Raw genomic sequence first — 14,649 nt, 5'->3', positions numbered from 1 at the left:
TTTCGTTTTACGATTTGGGGGACTTGTTTTCATTCCCAATAATCCAACATTGGCCGATGATTAAATCTTTTTAATAGACAAGCATATGTCTGATCTTATTCATGAAGACCAATCTAATCTTCTCTATGAGGCCTACTATACGTAATGTTTTTATCTAATTTCGTTCGTTCTTTTTAAATTAGTTTTCTTACATTATGATTTTTGGGTGATTTTCTCTGCATTTTCTTCGCCAATTTCCCTACCCCGGATCTCATCGGCGTTGCATTTTTGTCTAATTGCTATGTTTCTACCCCAAATATTTATTTTGGGTATGGAGTCGTCCTGAGAGGGTCATATGATGTACAGAAGCATAGTTCAAATGATATTTCAGTGATTATACTATTTTACGTCTTTCGCTCCTATCTGATGATCTCTTCCCTTCTTGCATATGCATCTGTGTCCCGATGTTGGTTGATTAAATTTTACCTTGCTGGGGATTGAGAATTGATGCTGCTTAAATCCTTTCTGTATTTTGTGAAAATGGATGGTATGTCAGATATTATTCTCATGAATGCTTCGGTTTACCAAACCATAAATAGATAGGATTAGCGTGATGTGTGCTTGTGTCTCTTTTTTTGGAAGAATTGTTGGTGAAGGAAGAGTATAGTTGTGTAAATTTAGTTGTTATAACAGTTTGACGAAGAATGTGTTTGTGTATGATATATTGATATCTGTATATGTGACGTCAGTGGAAAAACGTGGCCAATGATGAGAAATCCAAAGGCTTGTTTCTCTAAACATTCGCAGTGGCCGCCTAAGAGCTTTCGCCTTTCGCCGGGCTTGAGAGCTTATGCTGCCTCAATCCTTCCTTGGATGTCTGAGGTCACAAATCGTTGATCATGCATTTCTGATTTGAAATCAAACTTCATTCTCCCCCTTTTTGTGCCTCTGGCCTTTACGAAGGCACAAAGTTGTGGCTTTTATATTTTTTGTATTGGTTAATATGTGGGATGTTCTATGGAGGATTGGATTATACAAAGGCGTAATATATTAAACTACTTGTCAGGACTTTGAATACCCTTTACTCATCATCTGCATGTTCTGTTTTGTATTAATCTTAATGTTTTATGTTCACTGAACTAAAGTAAATTGATAGGTTATTGCGTGAATGTTTGTTTTGATCAATTGTGATGGAAGAGTATAGAATGGTTGGTGTCAATGATTTTCTCTAGCATAGTTGTAATAGGAAATATCTCTATTTACTGTGTGAGTGAAAAATGCGGCCAATGATGAGAAATCCAAAGGCTTGTTTCTCAAAACATTCGCAGTGGCCGCCTGAGAGCTTTCGCCTTCGCCAGGCTTGAGAGCTTATGCTGCCTTAATCCTTCCTTGGATGTCTGAGGTCAAATCATTGTTGGTGAATTTCTGATTAGAACTAAAACTCTGTTCACCTTTGAAAACTGTATGGTGTTCTTTATTTTTCAATCAAATTGTTTTTCTTTAGGAGATTCAATTACACATAACTAGTTGTCAAGAGTCCTCACGATCTGTGAAATTTTTCTCGTTCTTCAAGCACAAGAGTGTCTGGTTTTTATAGATTGCGAAACACACCAGTTTTATTGAAACCATTTGATGTGCGATTTGGGAATTGTAGTTGTTCTTAGAGTTGCATGATCAATCAGTTGAAAGAGTTGTGAACTTGTGATTGTGTGAATATGTTTTATACAGTTGTGAACTTGATGTGGGAATGCGATCCTTGTATGTAAGTTCACGGTAGGGGAAAGCATGGCCAATGATGAGAAATCCAAAGGCTTGTTTCTCAAAACATTCGCAGTGGCCGCCTGAGAGCTTTCGCCTTTCGCCCGGCTTGAGAGCTTATGCTGCCCTTGATCCTTCCTTGAATGTCTGAGGCCACATCATTGCTCCTGTATTCCTGATTGATGCGCGAAAAGGGGAAAAGACTTTGGTTCAAATACCACCGATGAAGGGATTAGAGGGATTGCAGAAACAAGGAGGCCTCTTGGTGATTCTTTTTAATGAAAACATCACAACTTAAACAAGCCTTCAGGCTTTGCACCGTTAAGCTCAGTGCGCAGCTTGGCAATATCAAGAACAATGTTGGCAAAAAAAGAAAAAGTATCTAGAACAATATTGACTGGCTGCAAGAAGAATAACGGATCCGAAATGTGTATGCTATCTAAGAACTGATAGAATATAATGTTGAAAAATAGAATAATAAATGTGGGTTCGAGGGGTGCTTTTGCCTGTCATCATGCTTCAGTACTTCACTAATAAATAATTAAATTCAGGTGTGTTCGGCTCAAGATAGGGTGTGAGGGGGGAGCGTCTTAATTGTTTTTTGGGGTGGGGTGGGGTGGGGTGGGGTTGGGGGGGGGGGTTTGTTTATGGTATGAGTGAATTTTGCCTCTGCTTAAAAATTTTAGTAACCCAACAAATGGAAAACACTTATTTCCTCCATTTACTTTAGACTTGAGAAAGCGGGTTGGCGGTGCGGATACGGGTCAGTCCGTCACGGTGCGGGTCAAATGCGGTGCGGACTGAAGTAGCCCACATCTTAGCAGGTTGGCAAAAGCCCGCCAACCCGCCTAAATTTTTTTTTTTTAAATTTATTATATTAGTATGAGTTAAGTCTAATTTGAAATGTTGAAATTAAGCTTCGAGTTTTAAATTTGAGTAATGGATTCTAATAAAAAAAAGAGAGAGAATTAATTTATAATATTAGAAGAAATTTAAGAAAAACTAACATATATATTTTTTATAAATAATTAATTTAACTAGTTTTTTTATCCAAATTAATTAAGTAAATCTTTTATGTGTGTGTATGTATGACTATATGAAAATCACATATTTATCTAATCTTATGAAGCCGTGCATACTAATGACAAATAGATATAAAAATAAAAGATGGATAGTGCTCTTCATATAACCATACATATATATGAAGTGCTTAATTAATTATATATATAATGATATGGATGAGGTAATGTCCATATGAAGTTTAATGGTCAAAATCATCTAACTATATTATATAATGTATTAAAAATCAGAAAAAAAAAAAAAAAAAAAAGCGGGCTGGTGGGCTAGCCCGTGACGGAGCGGGTCAAAAGCAGTGCGGGCTAGAGTAGCCTGCACCGTGACGGGTTGGGAAAACATCAACCCAAACCCGCCTTTTTTGGCGGGCTGGCAGGCTGGGTCCGCGGGCCCAGCCTGTATTACCGGCTCTAGTTTCCTTCTTCTCTCCTATACCAAATAAGTCCTAAAAGTATGATGTTTAGGTAGGTGTATTTAGCTGAGAATGAAATTGAAGGAAAAGGGTCAACGTGAGTGACGAGACGGCCCGCCAAAACATTGGCGCGGATGCATTGTTATTATTTTTATATTTTTGGTCCAGTGGTCTCTTAACTTTAAAACCTCTGTTAACAAAAATATGATACGAAGCAAAGGCTAATAATTTTAAGATTAAAAAATTAAAGGTATATTTTTTAAAATTAAAGGATAGACTAAATGGATATTTTAGCTTTTTGTTTAATTAAAAATCTCTTGTACGAAATCCGACTGAAAAAAAAAAACAAAGAGAAAGAAAGAAAGGGATTGTATATATTGAGGGTACTTTATAAGGAATTTTATGTTTCAAATTTTATACATTGTTTAAAGGTACCATCGGGAACAAGCATCCCTATTTTGTTACCAGCGACTACAAAGGAAGGTAGCTTTTAAGATTTAGATAATATGTTAAAAGGGTTTGAGATGGTAAGTAGTGGACGAATTCTGGGAAGCTTGACAGTCTCAGGTGAGTTAGGGATAATTGTAATTTTTATCTTTTGAAGTTGAATTGCAGTGTTGTCGTAGGCTTAAAAATGGACGATTTGTTCTTTTTCTTGTTCCTCTCTTGTCCAGATTTGGGACTTGAAAGAATTAAATTACATGACGAAATCAAAATGGGTATAATCCTACATTAAACAGCAAAGAAGCACAGAACTTTTGAAATTGGTTGCAGCCTTTTGAAATAAATTTCCTAATTTGGTACGAGGGAATTGAAGTGGAGAAGAGAAAAGAAAAAAATTTAATGAACTTAAAAAATGAAGTTATAAAATTTTGATAAATAGAAAATATGAGGCAAAAGAGTAATTTTAATCAAGAGAATGAGAGGGGAGGAAAAAGGAGGGTAGCTACAAAAGGGAGGGGAGGGAGGGAGGAGAGAAATTTTAATAATCTCCTGTTTAGATTGATTGAAGGGGAGGGAGGGAGGGGAGAAATTTTAATAATACCTTATTTTTGTTATAAAAATAAGAGAGTTAGAGAGTAGAAAGAGGATAGCAAGACAAGAATTGGGAGAGAAAACAAGAAGTATTTCTCATATACATATATGGGTACAAATACCTTGTATGTGGCTTCTATTTATAGGCCCCCAACCATAAAAGTCTAATCCAAGAATTACAAAGAAATGAATAAAGGAATAATGACAATAAACATGAAAAACTCCTCTAAAGTCATTCATTAGGGGGTTATGGGTTTAAAACATTCAAAGATCAAGAATCCTATGAAGAATCCTAAGAGTTGGGGGTTATGAACATCCACATATATACAATATTTATAACACTCCCCCTTGGATGTCCATAACAAATATTGTGCCTCATTAAAACCTTACTAGGAAAAACCCAGTGGGACAAAAACCTAGTGAAGGAAAAAGAGTACACAATATATATTAAGGCTGCCTCATTAAAAATCTCAACCAGGAAAACCCTGTGGGACAAAACTTTGGTTAAGGAAAAGAGTACAGCATGATCTTTGCTCCCCCTGTCAACAGCATAACTCTATATCATTTTATCATAATAAAATATACTAGTTTCTCAAGTCGTCCAATGCTTTTTCAAGCATATCTTCTTTTTAGTCGAACTATGCATAGTATATCATCATCAGCTTATATTGAAATGTATTCCTCTAACATATCTTCTAGATATGTGGAATTATCAATATATTCTTCACTTGCATTAAGAAAACTGCAAAGAAAGGTTACTCTAAAAAAACACCATAATATATCTTGCATCAGTATGATTAATTTAATGTGAACAAAATGATATCATATAATAGTTTTATAGAACTATATATCCAATCTTAATTTCGTTATTTACATGCATACCTGCAGAAACTTATTACATGCATACCTGCAGAAACTTATTTTTACCAATAAAATTATAACACGTAATATTGACAATATATGTAAATATTATTATAGAATAAATATATGGGACTTCTAGTCTATTTAGTTGAATATATTTTGCAGACAAAATTATCATAACAAAATCAATCATTTTGCAATCATTGATGCATTCAATAACTTGATTTATGGGTCAAGTAAGATACGGAATTATTTATTTTCTAATATATTTTTATTAAGCCAGATATGTATACTCAGATTATCTTATTCAACATAATATTTTAAATATTGGATGATTTTCTTCTATATAAATGCTTCTGGCATTTTAAATCCCTCAAGAATTCTCATGTAAACCTCATTATTTAGTGAGCCACATGCATAGGCTATGACGATATGTAACAGACATATATTTCGTTTTTGATATACTGCTAGACTAGTAATATATGCAAAAATTATTGCATCCACCATAAAATATTATGCCTAATCATAATCACTAGACCTTTGTGAAATTCTTTATTTTCACAAAAATATTCATATGTCACGTAATAACTTTGTATTTGATGTGTTTGGACTGCAGGTCTATAATTTTCACATATTAAAATAATAATTATATTTCCATTGCATCTTTTCTCTTTTTCTTTTACTTTTGGCCAAATTTCTATTTTCATATGAGATCCTTTTTAAAATCACGTGATATTATTATAAAAAACGTTGTCGACAACTTTATCTTTTTGGTTCCGTTTTTCCCCTTGTGACATAACTTATTGAGATCTCTTCATTACTTTTCAGGTACCTGAACGTCTTCTGGGGCTTTTTTTTTTAACTAGTTATGTCTTAATACTCTTTTAGAGCACATGCCTCCTTAATATAACTTTTAAATTTCATGCTCCTTTTTGTTCAATATAATTATATTGGAACCGATTTATCTCTCATGCTTCAGGCATATCTCACTTTTATTTATACCAATTGGAGTATTTTCAGCTGGAATATGAGATTTAGTAATACTCACTTAGGTCAGTAATGGCATCTGGCACATATTTTGTAATATCTCATGGATGCATTCTTTGATGAACTTCTGGTTCATACTATCATATATCTGAGGATCTATACTTAATAATAATAATGCATTCTATATGTTATCTTTTCCAGCTACTCAATTTCTCCCCCTCATGTTAGAAAAATTTTGTCGAATGACAATCAATTAATCATGCAGTATGAGTCTCCTCAATTCATTTGTTTCTTTTAGAAACATCCCTTTTGTTTCTTTTAGATACAAACAAGAAGAAGGAGGTTCTTACCTAACATTCATTCCAATTTTTTATATCCATCTATATGTATATTGTGGTGGATCAATAGACATAAGTATTGCACATTCAAACTTTTAAGATGGAAAGTATTTGGCTCCAAACCAAAAGCCAATTTCATTGGGAGAATTTTATTGGCTTGATTTGTATAAATGTTGCAACATATCAAACTAAACAAGCCAACCCTGAGATGAAGATCTTGTTCTCAAAAGTATTGATCTAGCCATTCATAGAGGCTAATAATTCTGCCAGATCGTTCTGTTAAGTAGACTTTTCAATTATTTTTCTAACAAATGCATGTTGATCACTGAAATTCTGGGATATAAATTCACAATCTTTTTCAATAGAAATTTTCTGGATCTCATAGTTTGAAACTTGTGCACTCAACATAATGATTACTCAAGTAATTTTGCAAACTTCAGGTTGCAAATTAATAATAATACATGTAACCATCTTATAGATGCATCTATCAAATTTATTAAATACTTGTATGGTTTACATACTATTGGTATGGGCCCATATATCTGAATTTGATATATTTCCAGAAATGTAGAGATCCATCTTACATCATAACTAGTGATATCAATGTAATCAATTTCTCATTGAGAATAAGCAGCATATGAATTCTTGGATCATATAATATGTTTGCTATTCATGAAGAATCTTCTGGTTCTTCAATGAATGTCGATACATAATCATCAATAATTTGTTACATCATATATGTTATTTATGATAATTAGACAAGCCACCCCAACTACACATTAATTGGGCAAGTAAAACTCTATCTAACATCAACTCACACTTGTATTTTAACAGTCTCCCCCTCAAGTATGGGTCATAAAAACATGTTTTCCTTATTCATGTATTTCAAAAACAGTGACTAGCATATAATAGGCTAATAACCTCTATCACTTGGAAGTCCAAGTACTTCCTAGTTCATATATAATTATAGATTTTAATTCGATTAGGCTATTACTTTTCTGACTCTTTCGAAACCGAAATTCTAATGTAGATCAATGGATCATATTTTTTTTTACCATTAATTCTTTATCTGCCCATAAAGAAAAATATGTATTAGTTTTTCAGGAACCATATTAATATTTTTACACATAATTCTTTAGGAATTAAGTAATTTGAGAAGAATAAGGAGACAAATTCATCTTAATAATATCGTAATACATAATAATAAATAGTTATAAGTATCATAAGTTTAACTTGTAATATATATAGAATTCACACATACTGCAAAGATAATTTTGTCCAACCAATCGAAATTAATATCAACTATTTATAATAAATTTTCTCATAAAGTTAAATAAATTTCCATTTTCTCAATTCAAATGTGACATAAATATATGATTTTTTCTCTCTCAAATGTCACAACAAAAACTAATTTAATTGTAGATATACGATTTTCTTTTATACTTTTTCAAAATGTATGAACTTAAAGAATTAAATAATGTTTGAATTAATCCAATAATCATAATTTTTTAAACTATAATTATCATATGCACAAGCTTAATTCATTCTCATAAACAAACTCATATAATTAAAAAGAACACAAATATAGAATATCTTTTAAAATAACTTTCTAAGAATAAAGTGTAAAATTGAACTTATTGTCAAAACTTCTTCACATCAATATATATTATTTATTTAATTTGTAATACTCAAAATATATTTTTTGAGAAATTACTTACACATTGTATGAATATTTAACTTTTCTTTCTCAACTAATTTCTTGTTTAGTTAAACTGAAAATAATTTCAAATGCTTACAATAAAATTTATTGTCAATAAATCAAAATAAATCATTCAAACTAAGATCATACAAATAGCATATAAATAAACAAAATATGAACAATATATCATCTCTTTAATTAGCGCACAAATAGCACAATAAAGTACCAATATCATAATATGACCATTTTTTTTTTGGCTATTCTATTGATATGAAAATAAATTATATTCACAATTCATATTCATAAATATGCAAGTAAATTGGCACAATAAATTAACATTTCAAAGTGACCAATAACTACTCTTAATGTTTATCAATATCTTAATATCAAATACTTATAATAATACATTTCTACCAATCAATCACAAGAAATTTAAAATAATATTATATAATCTTTTGGATATAGCCTTCTGGGCTAATGATTATATTTTTCAACTTTGACTAATTTGAACATATTTCTTTATAAGACATTACCTTGAGTATTATAACTACATTTTCATATTTTTCATAATATCTTTTGATCTTTTGATTTCATAACCAATTTTAACATTTACTTTCAATAGATTGGTACATATATTTGTCTATATGACTTCTGGTCATATTATGATATTTACTCATAATTGTTTTTGACTATAGAGGTATCAATATCTCCTCAATTATGGTTTAATAGCTAAAACCAAATATTATTGCCCTTTAATTATTAATTCCAATAGTATAATGTGGGCATGCTCTTTATCACTCTTATAGACATGTTCCTTACTTTCAGTATCACATAATCAATTTATTCTAATATTAGTCTTCAGGACTATAGTAAAATTTTTTCAAATAAAGTTCTTTTATGCCATTTGATGTTTGAACTGTTAGCCTTCAGGGCTTTGATATTTGTCACAATGTAGCCTTCAGGGTTTTGATATTTGTCACAATGTAACCTTCAGGGCTTTGATATTTGTCACTATCAAATCATCAAAGTGCCATAGATTTTTCTTGTCATTCCATTTAAAAGCATCCATATTGTTCTTTCACAAAAGAACAATTACAAAAGTGATATGACTTTTGGTCATCTAATCACATATGGCTTCTAGCCATTTAATAAAATAAAATAAAATAAAATTGTAATGAAATAAATTAAATAAATTAAAATTCATAATCAAATATAAATAACATTATATAATCATATATATATATAATACTGCGATGGATATAAAATGACATAATATAAACCAAACAGATATATGTAAACCAACAGTAGAATAAGAAGTATGGAAAAATAAATAAAATAAATAACACAATATCACAATGGGGAGATAATAGAATTAAAATGTATAAAAAGAATAAATTAATAAATAACATAAAAGAACAATGTAACAACCCCCGTAATTCATGGTAAATAATCATTTTCAAAACGATAATTGCTTTAAAAGGCTAACCATGGTAGGAAGGACAAACCTAATCAAATAGAAATCTACCATAGTCAATAACAATTCAAATCTTTAACGAGGTAGTAGCTACTGTTCTAGAATAGTAAAGGTAGTTAATCAAATCAGAAAGGATCAACATTTGATTTTCCATGTATATATCAAATCCATCAGCAATACTCTGAAATCTCAACTACAATTAAGACCCATTGTAAATGGGCTAGGACATTGAAGTCCACCAAAATAACTACTACTACTGCCCATTATCAATTGCAATCAAAATAACGATCACATATGATCAAAAAGGGCTCCGCCCAATAGAACAAGTCTAGAATGCAGCGGAAAGGCTATGATAATGTTAACTAAAACAAAAAGGCCCTAAAGTTTGGCAATATACATCAGTCAAAAACATGTATATCAAAATAGAGGCTATACAGAGTGGAAAAGAAAACTCAAGCCTCGGACACCTTCCCCTTGGGACCAACACCTGAACCCTCGCCTGAAAAATATTAAATAACCACGGGGTGAGTCAAATTGACCCAGTAACCACAATTCCAATTCAACAGGTATCCAGGGAGTGATTACAAGATAGCTAAGCGGGCAAAGTACAACTTCAAATAATATATAAGTTAAACATCTTTACAGAAAACAATATATAATAATTCAAAAAGTAACTTGCATGCATAGAACTTCATCAACCATCCTTATAACCTCCTTGTAACCTCTGACAGAACCCATGGAATATTCACACATAACAAGATTCATCTCTTTTACAAGACTGCACCAAGCTCTCCAATAATGAGGTGTAACTCGGCCAAAAGTTACAGAGCTCATATCGGACCATGGGTTCCCTTTCCTTGGAATATGGAAAGGTGTCATGTCCCTTGGGCTGACCCTTGACCCGGCCAAAGGAAGGGTGATACCGAGGGCCCTAAGAATGTTAATGCCAACCATTGGGCGCCAAGTAGCGGCTATACCACGTGGTATAATTAATCAGACCTCCCACAACTACATTTCAGCACAACCAATACAGCCCAATCCAACCATCCAATTCCACACAATTTCATATCCATAAAGTATTCTCAGATTCAATAATCAAATTTGTTCAACATCAACAAGATATTCATAAGATGAAATAATTCATGCCCACTTAACTAATAAATTTATCAAAATTTAAATCTTGATATAGATATATAAATTACTTTTCATACAGAAACCACCATAACACATATTGAGAATATTTATAATATCAACACATGCTTATAATCACATCAACAAGCATACAAGGTAAATTAGAAAGTGGTTACCTCAAGTTCTTGACACAAGAAGTAAAAGTAGGAGGATTCAAGACTCAAGAGCCCAAACCAAGCTCACTCTACAATAATAAATTGATAAACATATATTAATATAAAAAAACTAATTAATATAGCATTAAAATAGTTTATTAACTAAATCCCCATAATTGGCTTATCTAAAAATTTATCCTTAGGAAAAATAATAATTCATCTATTCTTCCAAGTGACAATTCCTAATACTTCCCAACTCTATTTCTTTCATTCACATCATTAATAAGAATATTTCCTTTAAATCATCTAAAAACCTCCAAAAATGCTTACTTTAACTCTTAGAAAAATAACCATATATCAACTATGCCTTCAATCATTATTAAAATCCTATTCCCTTCTTCCATTAATCATTTCCCACTCATTAGAATCAATAACTTAGAGTATTTTCCTCAATTTCTTCCAAACACCCAACTTCCACTAATTAAAGTCTCTCCAAGAATCATCAATATTACTATTTCAACAACAATCCTCAAAGTTTAAGCATTGGATCCTCAATATAACCTCAAATGAACTCAACTAAGAGATAAATTTCGAAATTAATATCATCATTAATACAAATCACAATTTCCCAACCAATCCCTAACTCACATTGCCTCAAATCAACCATTAACTAAAAATCTAAGTCATAAGGCTTCTATTCTAACTCCATAAGCTCCATTAATATCATCAAAATAAATTAGAAGCCTCAAATCATTAAAAATCTATCAAACCCTAACACATCTTATTTTCTGCCAAAAACTTAAAAATAAATAGAAAAAGTAGGAAGAAAATAGCTTACCTAAATAATTTAGAGGAGACCAAAGAATCTCTCCTTGCTCACACCCTCAACCTCTCCCTCTCACTCTCTCTCGCGACGGGATGGCGGACCAGAGGAACACGAACGCGAAGCAGCAATGAGACGTTACAGGATGAGAGGCGGAAGAAGGGGAAATAATGATTCAAATATAATGGGTCACGTGACCCCTTTACCCAAATCCTTAGCTTGTTTTGTTTTTTTGTTTTTTTGTTTTAAATAAAAGGTGGGTCACGGCCCACGGGGATTAACTCCCCTCCCCCAAAACAAACAGTGGGTGGCCGTGTGCCACCCACTGTTAATATATATATATATATATATTATATTCATCTATATATATTTTAAATATATATTAATTATTATTTAACTATTATTTATTAATTAATAGTCTACCCGTAATTAAGATTAGCTTCAATGATAATTAATTAATCTCATTTTAATAAACTAAAATCTAAATATATATATTTTTGGATGTTACAAACAACATAATATATAGCAAATATATAGAAAATTAAAATTAGACGTGATAATAAAATAAAAAGAATAATTGGGTAAGGAGAAGTTAGTAGAAAGTATTATCATATACTATAAGAATATATTAATTTACAAAGGGCTCATACCTCAAATCTTCAAAGCAAACTCGTGCTGATAACGTGTTATAAAAATAAGAGAGTTAGAGAGTAGAAAGAAGATAGCAAGACAAGAATTGGGAGAGAAAACAAGAAGTATTTCTCATATACATATATGGGTACAAATACCTTGTATGTGGCTTCTATTTATAGGCTCCCAACCATAAAAGTCTAATCCAAGAATTACAAAGAAATAAATAAAGGAATAATGACAATAAACATGAAAAACTCCTCTAAAGTCATTCATTAGGGGGTTATGGGTTTAAAACATTCAAAGATCAAGAATCCTATGAAGAATCCTAAGAGTTGGGGGTTATGAACATCCACATATATACAATATTTATAACAATTTTGTTCTAATAAAAAATTAACTGTTTTAACCTTATAAAATTTAAATGAATTTTCTCACTTTTTTATTTTGTTAAGATATAACTATATATATAATGCAATTCACCAATTTTGATTTGCAAGACACAGTTACATACTTATAGGATATCCAGATAAAAAGTCGTGAGTGATAGATTTCAATCAGAGAAAAGTCCTTGAAGGCGAAGGAAAATACCCACAGCCTCTTAAAATTAGAAGAAGAGAAAAAAAAAAAAAAAGGTTTACAAATGCTCTCTAATTTTGGAGACAATTATCTTAACAACCTCTTACTAGATATTCAAAAAAACTCTCTTATATAAAAATGCTTACAACTGATTAGGGGTTAAAAAATCAAAATGGTATATAAGATATTAAAATATTATTTCTCATCTCCTTTTTAAAAAACTCCACTTTTGAAGGGGAGGCTAGAAAGGAAGAGGAGGGGAGAAGAGTACCTTATCTCTTTAAAAAATATCTTAACTAAACGAGGGGAGAGGAGCTCCAAAAACCCTTTACCAAACATAGTGTAAGTAAAATTAGTTGAAATTTTTTAACTCCTTGAACTTATTAAAATTTTTCATTCTCCCCCTTTCATTTCTTTCATACCAAAGAGAATTTTAGTGTAGGTCTTGTGAGTTTGAAAAATAGTACAATTAATTAGATCTTAGTAATATTCAATTTTGATTTTAAACACATCAACCTATAAAATTATCTATATTATATTTTCAAAGTGTCAAATTATTCCCAAATTCATGCCCTCCAAACCCCTCGGAAAAAAGGCGCACAAATCATAAAACGACTGGTTGTGTGATTGTGAGAGTTGACTCTGCATTTTTCGTATCCACTCATTTAATTTCAATTATTTGGGTTTGGAATATAATGAAATTAAATTTCAGTTTATCATACGAGATCTCTCTCTGTTTTTTTTTTTTTTTTACCAGCGAGGACACAGATCTCGAAACCATCTTTGGTGGGAAGAACCAAAATTTCAAAAAAAAAAAAAAACCTAAAAACCATCTTTGAGGCGCAATCAATGTCTTGTAAAAAGGACATACCAATTAGGCCATCCCAATCATTGTTTCATTTTGATCTTCTGGTCTGTGAAGAATTGAAGATCCTTGCAGGATACATGGGGCTTTTTTTTTTTTAACCTGATATATGTGGGGGTTTACAAACAAAAAAATAGAAATATGTAGGAGAAAAGTAATAATCTTAATGAAGAAAAATTATATTTTCGTATTATTCACCCACAATTTAAACCCTTTTTTTTACCTTGTGTATAAGATATTATGTCCAGGTTTGATGTATCGATTGCAAAAATTAAAAAAGTTAGTTAAGTTAATTATTTATAATAAATAAATATTGTTATTTTTAAAATATTTTTATTAATCATATGTGTTTATATTATTGATAGTAATTTCTTAAGATATACAACTATTATAGGAATTACTTGACAGGAAAATAGAAAAATATTACAGATAAAGTAAATTAGGTTATTATATTTATGATAAAATTAAATATCAAACTAGTTTTTACATCAAAGATTGAATATGCATTATCTTATCTTACTGTGATAAGATCGATGCCCTTAAACACTCCATGTACAATTTAATGAGATGTATCACATTTAAATTATTTATAACTTCTAAACTACAAAAAAGAAGAAGAAGATATCACTCTTTGAAATTCTCAACTCTTCAGCTCCTGCCCGCTCTTTTGAAATTCTTTCTGTACTCTAAATGAAAATAAAAAATTAAATCAAAAAGATTATGATCTAGATAAGAAAATGAAAGATGAACTTTTTTAAAATGAAAATTAAATTAAATAAAAACATGTTTATTTAAGCAGAATTAATTTTTAAATAAAAATATGTCGCAAATGTTTTTTCTTTTGTTTTT

General features: G+C 30.9%; 4 non-coding genes across 4 annotated transcripts; all 4 read left to right on the top strand.

Moving 5' to 3' along the window:
* The first annotated feature begins 325 nt into the window (after positions 1-325).
* Positions 326-414, top strand: LOC114744480 (small nucleolar RNA snR60/Z15/Z230/Z193/J17). The gene has a single exon (XR_003740107.1). It is a non-coding gene; the product is annotated as a small nucleolar RNA snR60/Z15/Z230/Z193/J17 (small nucleolar RNA).
* A 325-nt stretch (positions 415-739) lies between these two features.
* Positions 740-864, top strand: LOC114744478 (small nucleolar RNA SNORD14). The gene has a single exon (XR_003740105.1). It is a non-coding gene; the product is annotated as a small nucleolar RNA SNORD14 (small nucleolar RNA).
* A 396-nt stretch (positions 865-1,260) lies between these two features.
* LOC114744477 (small nucleolar RNA SNORD14) lies at positions 1,261-1,384 on the top strand. Its single transcript, XR_003740104.1, has one exon. It is a non-coding gene; the product is annotated as a small nucleolar RNA SNORD14 (small nucleolar RNA).
* Positions 1,385-1,766: 382 nt separating this feature from the next.
* Positions 1,767-1,892, top strand: LOC114744479 (small nucleolar RNA SNORD14). The gene has a single exon (XR_003740106.1). It is a non-coding gene; the product is annotated as a small nucleolar RNA SNORD14 (small nucleolar RNA).
* Positions 1,893-14,649: the final 12,757 nt, after the last annotated feature.

This window comes from Neltuma alba, unplaced genomic scaffold (genome assembly GCF_004799145.2).
Source record: "Neltuma alba isolate B1F8T4 unplaced genomic scaffold, ASM479914v2 tig00004371_pilon, whole genome shotgun sequence".
NCBI lineage: Eukaryota > Viridiplantae > Streptophyta > Magnoliopsida > Fabales > Fabaceae > Neltuma > Neltuma alba.
This window is presented reverse-complemented; position numbering and strand designations above follow the sequence as displayed.